We start from the raw sequence: 15,577 nt of genomic DNA, 5'->3' as shown, positions 1-15,577 counted from the left end.
TTATGTCCAATCATATCTCTAGAAGGAAAAACAGTGATAACACTTGCTGAACCAAAATTACCATCAAAGTTCAAAAAGCTGATCATATTCATTTAACCACAAGCCAATCATAGTTAAATCAGGACTGCCCAAAAGAAATGTTCTATAAGCCATTCATGATCTGAATTCTGGTGTATGAGAGCAATTTAAATATAGCACACATAAAAAAAAGTCATGAGACATTTCTGTTTTGTGATAAATAGGGCAGCCAACTATTACTACTTAGTAGTCTTTTTGAAATACGCTATCAAGTCTGCCATTTCTGCAGTCTTCTTACTGCCAGGAAAGATCCTTTTTTGTTCCAAGGATGTACTTCTTGGGATTCTCCAAATACTGCATCAGCGTTTCCTCTCCCCAAGTGATGCCTTTGTTCTTGTTGACATCCATGTAAGAAAATCCAGGAGCCTGACCTGTCTTTTGCCCAAACAGATTATGGAGATTTAGCCTGGTCTTGTGCTTGCCTCCCTTTTCCACAGTATGCCTCCGTTTTTCACTAGGCACACTTCTGAACAAAAATCTTGCACTTCTCAAGATCACCCATTTTTAAATCGCTCTTTTGTCACTTGATACAGACACTCACACTCAAAAGCCGGGTGTCCCTCTCTTTCTTCCATACAATCTTGTTTATTGATTACTGTAGTTATATAATAAGTCTTGAAATTAGGTAGACTGAATCCTCCTATTCGGTTTTTCTTTTTCAAAATTGTTTTAGCTATTGTAGTTCCTTTTGCCTTTCCATATAAATTTTAGAATAATTTTGTGTATATTTACAAAACATCTTGCTGGCATTTTCATAGGAGTTACATTCAACCTTTAGATCAATTTGGGGAGAAATGACATCTTTAATATATTTAGTCTTCCAATCCATGAACATGACATGTCTCCATTTATTTAGATCTTTTTTTATTTCTTTCATCAGCATTATATAGTTTACAGCATATAAACCCGACACATGTTTTATTAGGCTTACTCCCATGTATTTCTCTTTAGGAGCATTTGTAAGTGATATTTTAAATTTTGGTGAATAATTTGAGTAATTCTTTTTTCTAAAATAAAACCAGAAGAGGGTAACATCTACTCTGAGAGTATAAGGCTCAGACATTGCATATCTGCAATGTTCTATCCACTGCTCTATTGAGAAAGAATCCTTAGATGGTTCCTCACAAGCTGCTCACAACTGTGGCCACAGATGACCAGGCCAAGGAAGACACAAGTACTGTTAATCCCTTTGCTGACTAATGGATTACGAGCGGGACACCAATAAGAGCTTTGCCCAGTAGGGACAAGTTAGTAAATGGACCAATTAGATTCTTTCTGAAATGTAACCCAGAGATATGTGGAAAGAGTTAGCAGGCTATAGTAGAGGCAGAAGTGAAGAAACATTCAAAGAAAGAAAGCAGAAGCTGTAAAAAAAAAAAAAAAAAATAGAAGCTAGGAGGCAGACATGAGGGAGAGCAGTTGGTATTGGGAGCAGAATGCAAAGGACACACAGAAACAGATTTGGCTGTAGATAGACACCAACCCACTCCTGGGCATATGGGTGAGGAGAGGCCTAGTCAAGAAAGCTGAGTAGAGTACAGACTGAGACTGACCTTCCCATTCCTGACCAATGATCAGTCTCCATGGGGTGCAGAGACACCAGTAGTCCTTTTCTAACCCTGAGGACTGGTGCAGTGGCTTTGCAGAGTTCCCATGAAGATATTTGTTTTCCTCACTTCCATGAACACTCTTTGTTTGTTTGTTTGGTTGGTTGGTTGGTTGAGAAAGAGCATGCTTTATTGGGAAGAGAACACTGCACATCATGTTCAGAAAGGTACAAAATACACAGGAGGTTTTGCTAATGAAGATCAACTGGGACATGGATTCCTCTGGGCACCTTCCCCAACCTCATCCCTCTAAGGGGTGGGGCACCCCAACCATTTCCTTGAAGGCAACTGCGATTCACTAGAGATAGAGCCCCTCAGGGGTGACTTCCTGCTTTTTATAAAAAACGTTTTCTTTAGATTTTTTGAAGTCTTCATTTGTTACTTTCATTCTACATTCTCTCAAGACCATCAGACCAGCTTCTGTACAGATTGCCTTGATGTCAGCACCTGGGAGGTCATCGTTAGCCATGATCAAGTCATCCAGTGTCACGTCATTGGCCAGCATCATTCTGCTTGTGTGGATCTGAAAGATGTGCTTCTTGGTCTTTTCATCGGGCAGGGGAAACTCAATCTTCCCCTTGATTCAGCCTGGTCTGATAAGTGCTGGATCCAAAGTTTCTATTCTGTTTGTAGCCATGATAACTTTCAGGTCTCCCCTTGAATCAAATTCATCCAACTGGTTCAACAGTTCCAACATTGTTCGCTGAATTTCTCTCTCACCACTGGAATTTGAGTCATATATTTTGTCCCAATGGCATCAATTTCATCAATAAACACGAGGGATGGTGCGTGTTCTTCAACTCGAAACAATTCCCAAGTGATTTTGGGCCCATCGCCCAGGTACTTCTGCATCAGTTCAGAGCGAATTACTCTCAAGAAAGTGGCCGGGGTTTGGTTTGCTGTTTTGACTAATAAGGTTTTACGTGTGCCGGGTGGACCATAGAGAATGACCCCCTTAGGGAACTTTATATCCATCTCTTCATAATATTCAGGATGAATGAGAAGAAGGTCCACAGATTCCTTAGTTTCCTGGATTTGGTTGTCCAACCCCCCAATGTCAGCATAGGTCTCCTGTGGGGCCTTTTCTACCTTCATCACTGTGGCCAAGGGGTCCTTGTCATCTGTCATCACCCCTATCACAGAATGCACCTTGTGGTTGAGCAGAACTGAGAAGCCTGGCTCCAGCAGATATTTGTCTACGAATGAAAGAATGCTGACATAATATTCTGAGCCCACAGATGTAGACACAATGATGTGATTGTCATCAATGATCTCGTCCAAGCTTCCTACCGACATTGGGGTCCCTCTAAGATCATCCACCTTTGATCGTTCCTCCTCTTGCTTTTCTGCTAAAGGCTTCATTTGTTCCTGACGTCTAAGAATTCTTCCTCCATGAGAAGATAGTCTTTAATTCTCTCTAACTTCAATAATTTTGACCCGCACTGAATGTGAGGTGTCACCAGTGGCAGTTTGTTGGCAGCATCTGGTCCCTTTGTTTTCTTCTTTTTCCCCACTCTAGTTGATACAGCAGGTTCATATTTCTTTGTCTTGTCCTTGTCATCCTTTTTGCCACCTCCAGGACCATGACCACCACTCTGACTTTGACCCATCTTGATTCTGCTCCATGAACACTCTTAAAATAAATCACCCATTAAAATAATTGCACACAGCTCAGCACACGTGTATATGTAATAAATCAATATCTACAGAGTCTGGTATATAAGAAATACAATCCTTTTTTTCCCCTTTAAGTCAACCTAATTCTGATTCCCAAACCCTATCCTGTGGGCTCAGAGGAAAACCCAACTCAAGCTTTGCTTTTCACCGGGTTGCTTACTATCTGTCTCCCCAGTGCACCCATCATGTAAGCTCCACAAAGCAGGGTCTTTGTTTTGTTTGCCCACCATCCCAAGGGCCTAGGTGAGTGCCTTGTAGGGTGCTTCCCAGACATTCTCGGTGAAACTGGTGTTTCAGCAGATTTTTCATGGAGCACCTAGGGCAAAAGAGATATCTAATAGTAGTTAGGTCCAAACTATAAGTATTTGTTTCCTAACAACTTTGTAGCTGTTTAAAAAACATAAAGCACACAAACTGGAAAGAAAATAACATTTTATTTCATTCTTTTTTTTAAAAAAAAACAACTCAAAAACATTTTTTCATTTAAAAAAAATATTTAGAACACATAAAACAAGGCCACATTTATTCTTTTTTCTCATCTTCTGGTATGGGATCTGTTGGTGACTCCTCCACTGTTGTACTGTTGCTCTCCGAGCCAGTGTTACTATCTCTGGGCCCTTCCTCTGCCATACTGTCCAACCCCTCCTGCCTGCTCTCCTTGTCCTCAGGAGTAGACATGCCTTCTGCACCATTCTGTTGGCTTTCTGTCATTTCTTCAAGGTGTGTCTCTTTTGTCTCCACCAAAACGCTCATGTCTTCTTTCTTTTCTTCGGTCTTATTAGCGGCTTGCTCTTCCTCAGGAACAGTACTGCTCTGACTGTGTTCAGCTTATTCTGCTGCCTCTTTTTCCTTTTTCTCCTGCCTTTGGCAAGCCTGTTCCTCTGCCTGTGCAATTTCAGCTGCAATTCTTTCCATATCCACATCTACTTTCAAACCACATAAACTTTTAAGTTCATTGTCAAATGAATCTCTGCTTTTCCTGGTGTCGCTCCTCTATTTGAAGATGTTCAGCTTCTAGTTTTTGCTGATGAACCATTAAGGACTGGATCTGACATTTGATGACCTGCATTCTAGCTATTGTGACAACTGGCCAAACGTCTGGCACCACACGCTCACTAAGGATTTCACTGATGAGGCGGTGGTTTCTCTGGAAATGGGTGGTGATTGTATGCTTCATTGAAAAGCCATCATCATAATCATCTGGGTTTTCAACAGGCTGAATGCTCATGTAAGGTTCTCCTTCATGTGAGACTGTCTCTCGACTTTCTTCTTCTAAAGCGGCTTCTGCACGACTTTTTCTATTTATGTAAGCAAGGTATGCAGGGAGATTATGGTAGGCCTTAATAGATTCATTGTACTCTGTCTTTTCTGCTTCATATTCATTTAAATATTCTTGTTTTTCTTCATTAGTGAGATCTCGCCACATGTCACCAATAATCTTGTCAATCTTTCACACCTTTAGGTCAGGGTTGGAAGCCTTTACTTGGTTCCAGACCTTTCTGCTGTACCTCATGTAGGGCATCAGCGGCTTATCTGGTGGCTTTGGGGGTTTTGGAATGACCCCACTGTTGGTGCCCAGGTTCCCTCCCAGCCTGCCAGCCTGTAGTTGTTGTAGGCGAGATGACTGTATGGATTGTATCCCACAAACCCTGGTGTGCTGGGCTTTTGCATTGCAGGAGCTGGGGGAGAAGGGACAGCCTAAGATGGTCTTTTTGACATTTTGGAAGATTAAGTTCTCAGTTCCTTAAGAATGAACCTGAGACACCTCGTGCAGAAAAAGCGCTCGCAGCTCCAGCCTCGGCTCCCTTTGTCCCACGCACCCTCCCCCCCATCCTCCCATTTTATTTAATTCCTACCATCCTTACTTAACAATAGGACATGTGCCCTGCTGGCACCACCAGCTCCTCCAACCTTGAAATTAGATTGAACATTTCTCCCCTGGCTTCCTGTTCCACGTTGACTTTCTTACAGTCCCTGCATTTTTATCATAGCAGCTGCTGAAAAACTCAGCTTCACAAAGATGGACAGCATCTAAAGAGGAATGTAGCACAATCTAATGTTGAAACTGTGACCTTCCTTGCAACATAAGGGGTTGTGGTATCCAACACATGCCTCCCTCGAAAAAGTACAACACCCCTCAGAGCTTCTGTGGGTTCTCTGCAGCATGCTAGGGTTCTTCACACACATTTTGGGAAACATGGACCTGGCCCACGGTAGACATTCCATAAATATTTGTTTTGTAAACAATTTGGGGTGCCCTTTCCTTGTCAGAGTTACACTAGAATCCAGGAATCTTAGGTGGAACCAGGAAAGCAAGAGAAGCAAACAGCCTCTAACCCTGGGCTGTCGGATAGAGTAGCCACTAGCCACATGTGACTATTGAGCACTTGGAAACGGGGCCAGTCCGAATTGAGATATGCTATAAGTACAAACTACATACCATATTTCATAGACTTAGCCCAAAAAAATAAACTATCTCAGTATTATTTTATATTGTTTATATGTTGAATTGGCAACATTTTAGATATAAAATATATTATTAAAATTAATTTCATTTGTGTCCTTTTATGGTCTTTAATGTGGCTACTAGATTCTAGTAGCTAGAAAATTTGAAATTCAGTACATAATTGGCTCACATTATATTTCTATTGGTCAGTGCTGCTCTAACTATTGAATTCTCATGGTCAAAACTGACATCTTCCTAGTCCAAGACCCCAGGAGACCCCAGGAGTCTGGAGCTCCTTGCTTCTGGGCCATGAGGCATAGGATGACAAGCGCTGCCTTCCTTACCACACAGAACAACCAGCTGCTCAGAGGGTGCTACCACTTGGGGCCCTGTACAGGTCCCATCTCCTAGAACCTTCTCTGGGAACTCCTCTTTCTGCTCTTGTACCCGCAAGGCTCACCTACTGCCACCTCTCCTGGGACACTCAGCATTACCTATCACTTCAGTGGGCTTAGGCTTTCCTTAAAGACTGGAAGAGCCACTGGCTGCAGGTTCCTTCCTTTCCCATGGGCTTCCTGCTCTAAAAGAATCCCTCAAGCCACAGCACAAGAGAGCATGGCTACCTGCTTGAAAGGGGAGGGAAGGACAACTAGAGAAAGAAGAAACAGAAATGAATACTTCAATATATTGTCACAGGACTATTTTATGTACTTGTTTTTACTTGTGATGATTGCTTTAGTGAGAAGTGATAGCAAGAAAAATTAGCATTTACTTTTTTTTATTAATGTTTTTATTTCACAAGCACTTACATAGCAGGTATCACATATCAGTACTGCTCAGAACTATTTACAAATATTAGTTCATTTAGTTCCATTAACAACCTTTATACAGTAGGTCCTATCATTATTCTCATTTTTAAGTAAGGAAAAGGTGAAAAAGAGAAATTGATAACTTTCTCAAGGTCACAGAGCTAGTAAGTGGCAGGATTTGAACCCAGGCAATTTGTCTTTAGACATTACAGTCCCAATTATATGGTAATTACTGAGAGTTCCCCTTGAGAAATGAATTTTTTTTTAATTAAAGTTTATTGGGGTGACAATTGTTAGTAAAGCTACATAGATTTCAGGTGTACAATTCTGTATGACATCATCTATAAATCCCATTGTGTGTTCATCACCCAGAGTCAGTTCTCCTTCCATTACCATATATTTGATCCTCCTTACCCTCATCTACCACCCTCCTTCCCCCTTACTCTCTGGTAACCACTAAACTATTGTCTGTGTCTATGAGTTATTGTTTCTCATTTGTTTGTCTTGTTCTTTTGTTGTTTTTAGTTCATATACCACATATCAGTGAAATCATATGGTTCTCTGCTTTTTCTGTCTGACTTATTTTGCTTAGCATTATAATCTCAAGATCCATCCATGTTGTCACAAATGGTCCTATTTCATCTTTTCTTACCATCGAATACTATTCCATCGTGTGTATATATACCACAGCTTCTTGATATATTCATCTATCGAAGGACATTTTGGTTGTTTCCATGTCTTGGCCACCATAAATAAAGCTGCAATGAACATGGGAGCACATGTGTCTTTATGTATGTTTTCAGATTTTTTGGGTAGATACCCAGGAGAGGGATTGCTGGGTCATATGGTAATTCTATTTGGAGAAATGAATTTTTTAAATGTACTTATTTTTACAACCAGAAACACATTTCCTTTACGATGACCTTTATGATCTATATTAAAGATTACGTCTTTGCTCTCTAAATCTGTCTTGCTATGCCATTGACTAAAACACAACCATTTTGAAAATAATCTCTTTCAACTTTCATGAAACAGCTTTCCAAGAGAACTTTCTCCCTGATGCTCTCAGTGCCATGATTTTCCTTATTTAGCATTTATCAAATTACTGCATTTTAATAGGTGAAGTAAGCAAGATTGAGGTGTCACTGCCAGAAAATAAATAATACAGTTGATTGGTTTCACAACCAATGACACCATTCTTCAATTTGCAGGTGAGTTAGAATTTTAAAAAATATACATGAAATATACATAAAGGACTATAAAAATAGAAGCTATGATTCTTTGTCATCTCCATTCGTGAGAAACCTGAAAACAGAAGCATGCCAATCAGCCTGACCCCAACACTGCAGAAGGATCTTCCAGGCCAGTCTTTGCCAAAGAGGTGGGATGGAGGAGCAACCTCAGACCTCCCACCTGTTGATGCTCAGGCGCTTCTGAGCACAGGCCAGCAGAGGCATGGTTGCACCAAAACACTAATAACTAAGGAAGTTAGATAACACGTATTGTTTGTGAGCATCAGCTTCATCTTTTAATTCCATTAGCTATTCCTTGACTTTCATTCCTTGGGGTCACAGTCACCTCAACTCCAGCACTAAGATCTCTAAAAAGAACTCAACAGACACCTAAGTCTACCCACTCAATGCCCTATCACATTTGACCTGGGACTACAGGTCTGGGCAGGGTCACCGAAGACCCAGCTATGCAGCTGACGTTCACTTTGTGTAGGCTCATTTTTGCTGGGATATTTTGGGATCCCAATTATGTCTGTATATTTTGAGACTCCATTATTTACTCCCACAAAACAGTTTCTCAAATTTCTGAATCTTTGTAATCCCAAGACTTGGCATAGAGAGGTAGGTGCAGAACTCAACAAAGGTGTACTGCATAAAAGAAAGGTAGCCGACTTCCTGTCTGACCTGGAGGGAGCATTTTTGACGGGTTTCCTTTTCTCTGTAAATATTTTTACCATAAGATATACACAGTTTACAATTCTACTTTTTAAAAAAATTAACACTATGTAGGCATTTTCCTGTGCGCTATAGTCTGAATGTTTGTGTCTCCCCAAATTCAGATACTGAAAATCTAATGCTCATAGTAGTAGTACTAGGAGATGGGGTCTTTGGGAGGAAATTAGGACATGAGAGTGGAGGCCTCATGAATGGGATTAGTGACATTATCAAAAAGGCCTTAGAGAGCTCCCCCACGCCTTTCCCCCGTGTGAGAATACCATAAGAAGTCTGCAACCAGAAGAAGGCCCTCACCCAACCGTGCTGGCACCCTGATGTCTGGTGTTTTGTTATAGCAGATCAAATGGCCTAAAACACCATGTTATCATAAATTCTTCACATTTTTGGATATGTTTATGTGGTTGATTAATACTCTTTTGTATGAATGTACCCAAATTTCCTAAGCCCCTTATTTGGTGACAGCATTTAGATTATTTCCTCTTATTAACTATTACAAATAAAACTGTGCCCAGCTCTTTCATCTGCATTTTGGATTAGTTTCTTAGAATTCCCTGAACTGGAATTACTGGGTTAAAGGGTATGAATAGCTTTTTGCTAATTTGATAGTTTAAAATATGTTATCTTGTGGTTTTCATCTGTATTTCTTTCTTTACTAATGGTGCCAAACATTTTTCTTTATCTATGTTTACTAGTTGTATTTCCTCCTTTGTAAATTGTTCATGTTCTTTGTCCATTTACCTGTTAGGGTCTTAGTATTCTTCTTCTCGATTTGCATGAGGTTTTTTTGTTGTTGTTTGTTTGTTTTTTTCCATTATGAAGATTCTAATCCTTGTTATATTTACTGAAAACAATTTTCTTCTTTCCATGGCCTGGCTTTTAATATTATAGTGTTTGTTTATTGATACAGATATTTTCTGATTTTTAGTAACTTAGTAAGTGTTTTCCATCATGCTTTTATTGTTTCTAACATCAAAATTCATGAAACAGAAGCCCATACCCACTAGACCTCTTTTCTAAACTTCACTCCCTCCAAAATCCACCATACCCAGTTGTTGACTCTAGCACTCTTTGCAACTTGCTCTCTCTAAAACCACCAGTGTCCTACTGCCTTTAAAATTCTGTGGCCCCACCTGACCCCCTGAAGGCATCTGGAAGGTGGAGAGCGCCTCTCCCCATGGCCCCCTAGGTGGACTCTGTTGACTGCCTCCCCAGCACCATCTACCCTTTATCATCAGCTATTCCTTTTCAATCCCCTTCATCAGGTCCTCCTCACTTAACCATTTCCAAAGGTTCTAAGAGATGTCTTCTGTAATCCTTTAAGGCCTATTCTCTAGGTGATTAAGCTCATCTAGTCCTATGGCTTTAGATGCCAATGCAATGCTCATGACTCCCATATTTCTGTTGTCAGCCTGAAACTCACCCCTGAACTCCAGATTCCAACTTCCTCTGCAATATCTGCACTTGGATATCTAACAGGCATCTCAAATTTAATGTGGCCACAAGACCAGTCACATCCTTGATTTACTCTCCCAGACTTTTTCTCTCCATCCCAGCAAATGGCAACCTCAACCTTACAGATGCTCATACTAAAAGCCTTAGAGTCATGTTGACTCCTCTATGTCATACCCAAAATCCAATCTGTCAGCAAATCTTACCAAATATATCTGGTATGCAATCATTCACTTCACTTCAATACCAATACCATCCAATCCAAGACTCCATCATCTCTCACCTGAGCTACTGCAGTAGAATCCCAACCTGTTTTCCGGGGCTCACTCTTGGCCCTTATATAATCTGTTCCCCACACTACAGCCTTTTCTTTTATTTCTTTTTTTTTAATTACAGTTTATTGGGGTGACAATTGTTAGTAAAGTTACATAGATTTCAGGTGTACAATTCTGTATTACATCATCTATAAATCCCATTGTCTGTTCACCACCCAGAGTCAGTTCTCCTTCCATCACCATAGATTTGATCCCCCTTACCCTCATTTCCCACCCCTCTCCTCCCTTACCCTCTGGTAACCACTAAACTATTGTCTGTGTCTATGAGTTTTTGTTTCTCATTTGTTTGTCTTGTTCTTTTGTTATTTTTGGTTCATATACCACATATCAGTGAAATCATATGGTTCTCTGCTTTTTCTGTCTGACTTATTTCGCTTAGCATTATAATCTCAAGATCCATCCATGTTGTCACAAATGGTCCTATTTCATCTTTTCTTACCATCGAATACTATTCCATCGTGTATATATACCACAGCTTCTTGATCCATTCATCTATCGAAGGACATTTTGGTTGTTTCCATGTCTTGGCCACCGTAAATAAAGCTGCAATGAACATTGGAGCACACTTGTCCTTATGTATAAATGTTTTCAGATTTTTTGGGTAGATACCCAAGACAGGGATTGCTGGGTCATATGGTAATTCTATTCTTAATTTTTCGAGGAATCTCCACACTGCCTTCTATAGCGACTGCACTAGTCTGCATTCCCACCAACAGTGTATGACGGTTCCTTTTTCTCCACAGCCTCTCCAACACTTGTTACTATTTGTCTTGTTGACGACAGCCATTCTAACTGGAGTTAAGTGATATATCATTGTGGTTTTTATTTGCATTTTCTGATGATTAGTGATGTTGAGCATTTTTTCATATGTCTTTTTGCCATTTGTATGTCCTCTTTGGAGAAATGTCTCTTCAGGTCCTCTGCCCATTTTTCAATAGGGTTGTTTGTTTTTTTCTTGTTGAGTTGCATGAGTTCCTTGTATGTTTTGGATATTAGCCCTTTATCGGAGGCACTGTTTGCAAAAATCTTTTCTCATTCAGTTGGTTCCCTCTTTATTTTGTCGATGGTTTCTTTTGCTGTGCAGAAGCTTTTAAGTTTGATATAGTCCTATTCATTTATTTTAGCTTTTACTTCCCTTGCCTTTGGAGTCAAATTCATAAAACGCTCTTGGAACCCAAGGTCCATAAGTTTAGTACCTATGTTTTCTTCTATACAGTTTATTGTGCGAGGCCTTATGCTTAAGTTTTGATCCATTTTGAATTAATTTTGGTACATGGTGACAGATAGCAGTCCATTTTCATTCTTTTGCATGTGGCTATCCAATTCTCCCAGCACCATTTATTGAAGAGGCTGTCTTTCCTCCATTGTATGTTTTTAGCATCTTTGTCAAAAATTATCTGTCCATATTTATGTGGTTTTATTTCTGGGTTCTCAATTCTATTCCATTGGTCTATGTGTCTGTTTTTCTGCCAATACCATGCTGTTTTGATTATTGTTGCTCTGTAGTACAGGCTAAAGTCAGGGAGTGTGATTCCTCCAGCATTGCTCTTTTTTCTTAAGATGGCTTTGGCTATTCGGGGACTTTTGTGGTTCCAAACAAATCTGATGATTTTTTGTTCATTTTCTTTAAAAAATGCCATTAGGATTTTGATGGGGATTGCATTAAATCTGTATATTGGTTTGGGTAATATGGCCATTTTAACTATGTTGATATTCCAATCCAGGAGCATGGAATGTCTTTCCATTTCTTTGTGTCTTCTTCAATTTCTTTTAAAAATGTCTTACAGTTTTCAGCATATAGGTCTTTCACCTTATTGGTTAAGCTTATTCCTAGGTGTTTCATTCTTTTTGCTGCAATTGCAAAAGGAACTGTTTTTTTTATTTCTTTTTCCGAAATTTCATTGTTAGTTTATAGGAATGCAATGGACTTTTGTACGTTAATTTTATGGACGGCAAATTTACTATATTGGTTGCTTGTTTCTAATAGCTTTTTGGTGCAGTCCTTAGGGTTTTCTATATATAGAATCATGTCATCTGCAAAGAGTGACAATTTAACTTCTTCATTCCCAAGTTGGATGCCATTTATTTCTTTCTCTTGCTTGATTGCTCTGGCGAGGACTTCCAACACTATGTTGAAAAGCAGAGGTGATGGGGACAGCCCTATCGTGTTCCTGAATGTAGAGCAAAGGGCTTCAGTTTTTCACCTTTAATTATGAGATTAGCTGAGGGTTTGTCATATATGGCCTTTATTACATTAAAGTATTTTTCTTCTATACCTATTTTATTAAGTGTTTGAATCATAAATGGATGTTGTGTCTTGTCAAATGCTTTTTCTGCATCAATTGATATAATCATGTGATTTTTGTCCTTTATTTTGTTTATGTGATGTATCACATTGATGGATTTGCATATGTTGAACCATCCTTGTGCCCCGGCGATGAACCCCACTTGGTCATGATGAATAATCTTTTTAATGCATTGTTGCATTTCGATTTGCTAGAATTTTGTTTAGGATTTTTGCATCTGTATTCATCAGAGATATTGGTCTGTAGTTTTCTTTTTTTGTGTTGTCCTTACCAGGTTTTGGTATCAGGGTAAGGTTGGCCTTATAAAATGAGTTAGGGAGTACTGTCTCTTCTTCAGTTTTTTGGAAGACTTTGAGCAGGATTGATATTAGATCCTCTTTGAAGGTTTGGTAGAATTCACTGGTGAAGCCATCTGGTCCCGGACTTTTGCTTTTGGGAAGGTTTTGGATGACTGATTCAATTTCGTTACTGGTGATCGGTCTGTTTAGATTTTCCAGTTCTTCTTGGTTCAGCCTTGGAAGGCTATATGTTTCTAAGAAGTTGTCCATTTCTTCTAGGTTATTGAATTTGGTGGTATATAGTCCTTCATAGTATTCTTGGATGATCCTTTGTATTTCTGTGGTGTCTGTGATAACTTCCCCTTTTTCATTTCTGATTTTGTTAATTAGTGTCTTCTCTCTTTTTATCTTAGTGAGTCTAGACAAGGGTTTGTCAATTTTGTTAATCTTTTCAAAGAACCAGCTTTTTGTCACATTAATTTTTTCTATTGTCTTTTTGTTCTCTATTTTATTTAGTTCTGCTCTGATTTTTGTTACTTCCTTTCTTCTGCTGACCTTGGGTTTCACTTGTTCTTCTTTTTTTAGTTCCTTAAGGTGTAACATGAGGTTATTTATTTGGGATTTTTCTTGTTTCTTGAGATAGGCCTGTAATGATATAAATTTCCCTCTTAAAACTGCTTTCGCTGCATCCCAAAAATTTTGGTAGGATGTATTTTCATTGTCATTTGTTTCTATGTATTTTTTGATCCTCCTCTAATTTCTTCTTTGATCCGGTCGTTCTTTAAGAGTATGTTGTTTAATCTCTAAGTATTTGTGGCTTTTCCTGCTTTCTTTTTGTAGTTGATATCCAATTTCAAAGCCTTGTGATCAGAGAATATGCTTGGTATGATTTCAATCTTCTTAAATTTGCTGGGGCTAGTTTTACGTCCCAATATATTGTCTATCCTTGAGAATGTTCCATGTACACTAGAAAAAAATGTATAGTTTGATGTTTTAGGATGAAGTGCTCTATACATGTCAATTATGTTCTTTTCATCTAATGTGTCATTTAGGGTTGCTATTTCATTATTTATTTTCTGTTTGGATGATGTATCCATAGATGTCAGTGATGTATTTAGGTCCCCTAGTATAATTGTGTTTTGGTCAATTTCTCCCTTTAGTTCTGTTAGTTGTTGCTTGGTATATTTTGGTGCTCCCTGATTGGGGGCATAAATATTGATGACTGTTATGTCTTCTTGTTGTATAGTCCCCTTTACCATTATGAAATGTCCATCTTTGTCTCTTGTTATCTTTTTCACCCTGAAGTCTGTTTCATCTGATACATTATGGCTACACCTGATTTTCTCTGGATACTATTTGCTTGGAGTGTCAATGTCCACCCTTTCACTCTGAGTCTATGCTTGTCCTTGTAGCTGAGATGTGTCTCTTGGAGACAGCATATTTTTGGGTTTAGTTTTTTGATCCAATCTGCTACTCTGTGCCTTTTTATTGGTGAGTTCCGTCCATTTACATTTGGTTCCGGGATGCAGCAAGCTTGGAGCACTGAGCTAGGTCTGTGTCCTGTACCCGTGCATCTCCGTCTCCACACTTCTCCCTTCCCTCCTCCCCTGCTTGCGCAATTTGCCAACCTTTAGGTGAATTCAGTAGTGAGCCTCTTTGTCTTGCCTCTCTGCTATGCAGGGAGTCCTTTGTGGAGGTATAGTTGTTCGATTTGTTGTAAATTCTAGGGGAGATTTCCAGAGGCTTACCTCACACCGCTATTTTGATCAGACCAGCCTTTTCAAAGTAAGGTAGATCATGTCACACCATTGCCCAGAATCTTCCAATAAAGTTTTTACCATGTCCTATATGTCTGTGTGTAATCTGTCTCCCATCCCACCTATCTGACTTTATCTCCTCCCTTGTTTATTTGACTCCAGCTACATTGGTTGTGTGATTTGTTAAAGAAACCAAGCATATTCCTGCCACAGGGAATTTGCACCTACTCTTCTCTTTACCTGGAATGCTTTTCCACAGATACCCCCATGGCTTGCTGCCTCATCTGCTTCAGACTCTACCCAAATGTCATCTCATAAGAGAGGCCTTCCCTTACTTTGCTTAATTCTTTTTCATAGCATTTATTGTCACCTACATATGATATATCTATTGTTAATTGTCTGTCTCTGCTGACTAGGATATAGCTCTATGGTAGAGAGCTGCAAAGTGGTTCCCCATAATCCCCACCTCCTGGTATTCATGCCCTTATTTTATCTTCTCCCCTTGAGTGTGAGCTAGACCTAGTGACTTACTTGAAAACAAATAGAAAATGGAAAATTAATGGATGTCACTTCCAAAATGAGGTTACAAAACAACTGACATCTATCCTGCTTCTCTCCTGACCTTCAGCCCAATGGAGAGGCCCACATTACAAAGAACTGATGTCTCTGGCCAACTGCCACTATGGACCTGAGGCTGACAGCCACATGAGTGAGCTGGGAAACAGATCCTCCCCCAGCCTTGAGATGACTGCAGCCCCAGATCATAGCTTGATTACAGCCTTAAGAAAGACCCCAAGTGAGAGGCACCCACAATCCACAGGTCAGTCCATGCCCAAATCCCTGACCCACAGAAACTATGAAATATAAA

At 39.6% G+C, this 15,577-nt stretch overlaps 3 pseudogenes; all 3 read right to left on the bottom strand.

Moving 5' to 3' along the window:
- Positions 1–257: 257 nt before the first annotated feature.
- LOC117034102 (cytochrome c-like) lies at positions 258–580 on the bottom strand (annotated as a pseudogene).
- Positions 581–1,983: 1,403 nt separating this feature from the next.
- Positions 1,984–3,300, bottom strand: LOC117034049 (26S proteasome regulatory subunit 4-like; annotated as a pseudogene).
- Positions 3,301–3,884: 584 nt separating this feature from the next.
- LOC117034187 (SWI/SNF-related matrix-associated actin-dependent regulator of chromatin subfamily E member 1-like) lies at positions 3,885–5,081 on the bottom strand (annotated as a pseudogene).
- Positions 5,082–15,577: the final 10,496 nt, after the last annotated feature.

The sequence above is a fragment of the Rhinolophus ferrumequinum genome, chromosome 14, assembly GCF_004115265.2.
Source record: "Rhinolophus ferrumequinum isolate MPI-CBG mRhiFer1 chromosome 14, mRhiFer1_v1.p, whole genome shotgun sequence".
NCBI lineage: Eukaryota > Metazoa > Chordata > Mammalia > Chiroptera > Rhinolophidae > Rhinolophus > Rhinolophus ferrumequinum.
This window is presented reverse-complemented; position numbering and strand designations above follow the sequence as displayed.